Source organism: Elephantulus edwardii, unplaced genomic scaffold (genome assembly GCF_000299155.1).
Source record: "Elephantulus edwardii isolate Elephantulus edwardi_28Jun2011 unplaced genomic scaffold, EleEdw1.0 scaffold00220, whole genome shotgun sequence".
NCBI lineage: Eukaryota > Metazoa > Chordata > Mammalia > Macroscelidea > Macroscelididae > Elephantulus > Elephantulus edwardii.
Window position 1 is genome coordinate 2,563,046 of NW_006399970.1, and position 7,749 is coordinate 2,570,794.

The window sequence follows — 7,749 nt, forward strand, 5'->3', positions numbered from 1 at the left end:
AAAGGAACTCATTAAATTTTATTCAAAACGGGTGACCCTGGAGGACATTATGCTGAGTGAAATATCTCAGTCACAAAGGACAAATACTGCATAGTGCCACTGTTGTAAAACAGGACTGACATTGGGTTTGGGGGAGACTGAGAAAGATGGGTTCAATAATGTATCCTACATTGAAACAGATAAGGGAGAAAACGGTTTAAAAGGAATATGTGACTAGGTATTATTGTCATGACAGGATTCCAGAACAAAGGCTGTATAGTGGAGTGGACCTAGGGGGAGGGATTGTGAAATAATTAAAGAATTTTTCTTTTACCTTTCAAAGAGAAGCATGAACCGGGAGTAGGGAGGGGTGGGCAGGGAGAAAAAGTGCAACAATGAATAAATAGAAATCCAAAGTCTTTGCAAATTTTCATTAAAATTAATAATAAAAAATTATTAATTTCATAAAATTAAATAAACATTATTGCTTTAAGTTATTTCATCCTACATATGTTTTCACTATGGAGTTCTGGTCACCTAATGGATAAAAAAGGCTGCCCTGTTAACTCAAAGACAAGAGATTTGAATCCACCAGTTTCTCTGCTGGAAAAAAAAATGGGAAATCTCCTCCTAGATGATTGATAATGTCTGAAAATGTGCTAAAGGATCAACTATGAATCGGTTCCTACTGGACAGCAGTCAGTGTTGTATGTCGACGAGTAATTGTACTCAACCTGAAAAAAACTGAAAAACAAATTCAAGTCTCAAGTTGCAATATTGAAGGATTCTATAAGAAAAATCTTGAATGCTATAGAAAGCATCAAAAAAGGAGGAAGGGAGGGAGCTCTGGTGGCCTAGTAGCAAGAAGCTGCACTGCAATCCCAGAAGAATGCTGTTCAAATGCACCAGATGTTCTGCTGGAGATGGAGTGGCAATCTCCACCTGTACCAGTCAGATCCAATTTGATGGTACACACACACACCAAATAATAAACTTTTTTTAAAAAAAGGGGGGGAGGAAGGAATACACAGAATCAATGGTAATGAAAGAAAAAGTGAAAACTGCACTGAAGGCATTAACAAAAAATAAGGTTCAGGAACTGATGGAATACCAATTGAAATGTGTCAACAAAGAGACGCAGCTCTGTCTATATAAACATGATTATAGTCTAGGACAAGAAATTTGAAAGATAGCTAACTGGCCTTGAATACTGATGAGATCCATATTTGTTCCCATTTTCCAAAATAGTTATCTAACAGAATGTGGGAATGACTAAATGATATTATTAGTTCACATGCAAGTAAAATCTTGCAGAAAGTTATTTTAAAATTACAAGGACAGTGTACCGACAAGGAACTGATAGAAATTCAAGCTGAATTCAGAAGAAGCTGTGGCAAAAGGGATGCCAATGTTGTTGTCAAATGGATCTTGGCTGAAAGCAAAGAAATAACAAAACTATTTTTACTTATGTTTTATTAATTATGCATAGATATTTGACTATATGAATCATAACAAATTATGGACAGCATGGAGAAGAATGGTTAATTTGTGCTCATGTAAAATTTATACATAGACCAAGATGCAGTTGTTCAAATAGAACAAAGGAACTGCATGGCTTAATTTGTGCTCATGTAAAATTTATACATAGACCAAGATGCAGTTGTTCAAATAGAACAAAGGAACTGCATGGCTTAAAATCAGGAAAAGTGTAGCTCAGGGTTGTATCTTTTTCCATATCTATTTAATCTCTAGACTAAGTAAATAAGAATTGACATTTCATGTGACCCATCTATTCCACTACTAAGAATATACCCCAAGAAAATTAGAACGAAGGCACAGAGATTTGTACACCAATGTTATTAGCATTATTCACCATCACAAAAACATGGAAACAGCCTAAATGTCCAACCATAACTGAATGGATTGAGAAAGTATGGTACATTTACACAATGCAATATTATGCAGCACACAGGAGCAATGATTTTGAAAACTACTACATAACTTGAGAGAAGCTGGAGAGCATTATGCTGAGTGAACTAACACAGTCTCATCTCATAAAGACAAATACTTCATAAAACCATTATTGTAAAAATAGAAGGACAACCAGTAAAACATGTACGGAAACTCAAGGAGTGGGTAAAAAAGGCAGAATGGAGAAGTTAGCATAGGGTAGGGGCGAAACTACAAGGTTGCATAGTTTGGTGTGTGGAGGGAGGAGGACAAGGAAAAGGAAAGAATTCTGGAGAAAAGGCAGGGGAAAGATGGGCAAAGTCCAGTGGTGATTGATTTTATGAAACATGATGCATGAGAATGTTGGAAACACAGTGTGAATGAAGAATAGGGTGAAATGCAATGTATACCGAATTTTGTAAGGAAACCAATTAAAAAAGGGGTGGGGGAGAAGAATCTGGACTACACTAAGAAGAATGTGGCATCAGGGTTGGAGGAAGACTCATCAACAAGCTGCACTGATTACATCTCCACATCAAGAAAATAAAAATCCTCACCATGGGACCAATAGATGACATCATTGGCCTATTGAAATAAATAAATAAATACATACATACATAAATAAATAAAACAAACTGTCAACAGTTTAATTTTTACTTTAATCCACAATTAACACCCAAGGTAAAAGCAAGAGCTATCCTGCAGGGACCTCTCCAATGCGTTACAGACTATGATGTCAGTTTAAAGACTAAGGCTTACATAGTACAATTGGTTTGTAAACATCTGAAAGTTGGGCAATGAATAAAGAAGACCCAAGAGAAACTGATGCCTTTGAGTTGTGGTGTGGTCAAAGAATATTAAAGATTCCATGGCTTGCCAAAAGAACAAACGAGATTTCACATATTCTGAGTATGTTAAAAGAACAGGCCAGTTCTTGGAAAAAGACATCATGCTAGGAAAAGTGGAGGATTAGAGGAAGAAAGGAAGTGAGTGAAATAATGGGTTAGAGAATGTCGGAGATGATGAGGATGGCTCAGGACAGGTCAAAGTTCAGATCTGTTGTTCATAGGGTTGCTGTGAACTATTAGGTGACTCGATGTCACCTAACAACAACAGTAGACAGCTCTGGTGTAGTAGTTTGCAGGGTGTTGCACTGCCAATCCAAAACTGACATTTCTCTAGTAGTTCAAATCCACCAGGGGCTCCAAGGAAGAAAATTGGACAATCTCCTCTGGTGCAATTTACAGCCTTCAAAAGAACACTGAAGAGTCAGCTAAGAGTGGTTCCAATGTGATGACAATGAGTTTGAATTTATTCATGTAGCTCCTGTAGAAGAGAACAAGAAGCAACTGTTTAAACAGAATAAAGGTGTACACTGCATGGTTTAAAAATTGGAAAGGTGATGCCACGGCTGTGACATCTTTTCATTACGCTTATTGAATCAGTGCACTGAGCAAGTAATCAAAAGAGCTGGATAGGAACAGCTTTTAACAGAATTAGAGGAAGACTCATTAGCAATCTACAATATACAGATAATATCTTGTTTGCTGAAAAAGAGTAAGGCTAGAAACAATTTCATAAAAGATTAAAGACTATAGTTTTCAGTTTGGATTATATACCTTTACAGAGAAAATTAACATCCTCACAAATGGATCAATAAACAACACCATGTAAAACAGAGAAAAGATTGAAGTTGTCAAGGATTTAATTTTACTTGGATCTACAATGAACACTTCAAGGAATAACAGTCAAGAAAACCAATTGTGTATTGTTGCATTGGGAAAATTTGCTGCAAAATATCTCGTTAAAGCAAGGATGCCATTTGACTCAATCTGTGTTCATGTCAAGTGCCACATATAATAATTAACAAGAAAGATCAAAGAAGAAATGAAGTCTTTGAATTACGATGTTAGCAAAGAATATTTACTATACCAGAGGCTGCCTTAAAGAACAAGCAACTCTTTCTTGGAAAGAGTGCAGATAGAATTCTTTTTAAATGTGAGGATCACGAGATTTTGTCTTAAATACTTCAGGCACGTTATCAAGAGTCCCTGAAGAAAGACATCAGTTTTGGTTAAGTAGAGGGTCGGTGAAAAAGGGAAGACCCTCAGGGAGGTAGATTGGCAGTAGCTGTAACAATGGACTCAAAGGCAGCTTTGTCTGTAAAATGATATAAGATTAAGGAGAATTTTGTTCTGTTGTAATAGGATTGCTTTGAGGCACAGCTGACTCAATTGCTCTTAACAATAACACTGTGTGACAATTGAACTAACTGGAATGTACACAATGGTATTCCTATGAAACATGCAGTATTTTGGCATATACAACTTAGCCTTGAGTGATTCAGAAAATATTTTCCTCTGTGTGTGTATGTGCGGGTGTAAAGAGTAAGGAAGGATCTCTGGTGGAATAATACATTGAGAGCTGGGCTTCAAACCAACAAGTCAGAATTAGTAATGTACCAGCTGCTCCATGGGAGAACTGTGGACAGTCTCCTCCTGTAGAGAGTTATAGCCTCAGAAACCTGATGGAGAGTCATTATGAGTCAGAATTGACTCAACATCTATTGTTTTATACGTGTGTGCAGGGAGAGACAGAGAAGAGAGCAAACAGGAGGAAAATATGGCAAAATATTAATAACTGGAGAAACTGGACAAGTTGGTTTCCCAGATGTGCCATAACAAAATACCTTGTGTTTGGTTAACTGGGTCAGCCCAGCCAGATGCAATGTTATTGGTAGGTTTTGTAGAGTCAGAACCAACTCATAGCTGACTCTCCAGTGGGTTTTGAAAGGCAAAGAGAGTGCCATCTTTGTCCTTCAGATCAGCTACTGGATTTGAACCACATACATAACTCTGGGTTGGCAGCATAACTCCTTACCACTAGGCCATGAGATCTTCAGTAATAAAATTGTCTACCACTGGAATGAATAAGTTGAATTCCTGGTAAAGTCACCTCATACATCACCACCACATATTTGATAGAGGAGTCTATGTATTGTTATTATAATGATCAGATTTCATGGGAGCTTCCTGATTAAGTAAGACAAACTAGGAAGAAAATTCATGTGAGCCGCTGTCAACAAGTGTGTTTTTCCCTTTTGGTTTTCTATCTCCAGTTCCTTGCACCTTTCATAATACTTTGCTTTGTCTTCTCTAGTTGCCCAATGAAATCTGTTCAGCTCTCTTACTTAGCATTCTTTCCACTTCTTTTGACTCTTTTTCATTCCAGTGCAAGTTTCAGAGTCTCTTCAGACTGTTTTGTCATTTGTTTTTTTCCCTGTCTTTGTCATGATCTTTTGCTTTTTTTCACAAATAATGCCTTTGATGTCATTCCACAACTCATCTGGTCTTTGTTCCCTAGCATTCAATGTGTCAAATCTATTCTTAAGATAGATTTTAAATTCAACTGGGAAATACTCAAGATCAGATTTTGATTCTCATATACTTGTTTACATTTTCTTAAACTTCAGTTTGAACTTGCATATGAGTAGTTCCACAAGTCAGCCACTGGCTTGGTTTGAACTACTGATAATGAGCTTTTCCAAAGTTTCTTTCCACAGACATAGACAATCTGATTCCTGCATTGTTCATCAGGTGAAGTCCTTGTGTGTAGTTGCTGTTTATATTTTCAAAACAATTGTTTGCAATGGATAAATCGTTCATTGTACAAAATTCTATCAGCAATCTCCAGATTAATTTTTGCCACCAAGACAATTATTTTCCAAATACCAGTCCTTCTCTGCTGTCCTGTGGACATCTGCTATCAAGGACTTCTCCAAATTTCTAGAAAGCAAGGATGTCATTTTGAAGATTAAGGCACACCTGATCTAGGCCATGCTTTTTTCAGTTGCTTCCTATGCATCTGAAAGTTGAAAAATGAGCAAAGACTATAGTAGAAGAACTGATTCCTTTGAATTATGGTGTTTGGAAAGAGTACTGAATATACCATTGACTGCCAAAAGAACAAATCAATATGCTTTGAAGAAACTGCAGCCAGAGTTCTCCTTAGAGGCAAGAAGGAAGGTAAAACTTCATCTCACTTACTTTAGCATATCCTTAGGAGGAACCAATCCTTAGAGAGAGATATCATGCTAGGATAGGTGGAGGGTCAGAGAAAGAGAGGAAGACTCATAACAAAATGGATTGACCCAGTAATTACCAAAACAGGTTTGAGCATGACAGAGATGTGAGGATGGCGTAGGACAGAGGAAGGTTCAGATTTGTTGTTTATACGGTTGCTACAAGCCTTAGTTGACTCAATAGCACCTAGAATCATCAACAAAAACACTGTCAACAACCAGTCAATGAAAAGCTTCACAGGAGTTCTATACCATTTATATAGGGTTGTCATGGGTCAGGGCTAATGCAACTGCAGGTAATAACAACAACAAACTTAGTCAAGTTTACACGTAAGACTAATCATCACAGATCATCCATTTGGGTGGTGGGTTGAAGTACAAATTACAATCATCCACTGGAGGTGTCAAATGACCAGGATGGGCAGGGTTGGTAGTGAAAATAAACAAATATCCGATTGCTTACTTACTGTATGCTTACAATGCAGTAAGTATCCAGCTGCCACCTCCTTCCTACAGTGTCTTTTCCAAATCTGTCCTTGGCAATTATGTGGTTGTTGTTCGGTGCTGTTGAGTTGACCCCAACACATAACAGCTTTGAACAAAAGATAGGAACCATACCCTATCCTTCACCATCCATATTACCTCTTCTTTGCCCATTGATATATTCCTGTGTCAATCCACCTCATTGATAGTCTTCCTTTCTTTTCCTGACCCTGTACTTTTCCAAGGACTGACACCTCATGATGGTGTTGTCCTTATGTGCCATCAAATTATCCGCAATACATAGCGACCCTGTGTACAATAGTTCTGAACCCTGCCCTTTGCTGAGCTAGTCTCACTGAATCTAAAACACCTAATCCCATTAAATGTTAATCAACTTCATCTGGGATCTTCCTGTCCTGTCCTGTCCCTCAGTCCTTCCAAGCATGATGTCCTTCTCCAAGGACTGGTCCCTCTTGGCCAAAGTATGTCTGATGATGTTTTTACCATCCTTGCTTCTGAAAAATATTAGGTTGCACTCTCTCCCAAACAGATTTATTTGTTCTTTTGGAAATCCATGGTTAAATTCTTTACCAACACAATTCAAGAACATTAAGTCTTCATCTTTCTTATTCATTGTCCAAATTTCACATCCATGTGAAGTAATTGAAAATAACATGGTATGAGTCAGGCATGCTTCAGTCTTTAAACTGACATTCTTGCTCTTTAGCACTTTAAAAGTTCTTGACAGAAAATTTGTCCATTGCAGTATGTCATTTGATTTCTTGACAACTAAGTCCATAGGTAAGTGTGGATTCCAGTAAAATGAAGTTATCAACAATTTCAATCTTTTCTCCATTTATCATATGATTATTGTCTGTTGGTCTTTGAGGATTTTGATTCTCTTGATATTGATGTGTAATCCATACTGAAAGCTGTAGCGTGTGATCTCCAGTACATGTTTCAAGTTCTTTTCTTTATTATCGTCAAGAAAAGCTATGTCATTTGCTTAACCAAGGCTGCTGCTGAACCTTACTTCAATCCTGATGCCCCCTTGTTCCTCAGTCTATCTTCTTGGATAATTTGCTCAACATACAGAAGAGACTCTGAAAATTGCACTGGAGCGCAGGGAAGCCAAAGCACAAAGAAGAATTCAAGATACTAAAGAATTGAACTAACCAGAGTCAAAAAAGAAGAAATAGATGATTTCTACCAACTTTTACAGTCAGAGATAGATCGAACATGCAATCAAGATGCAT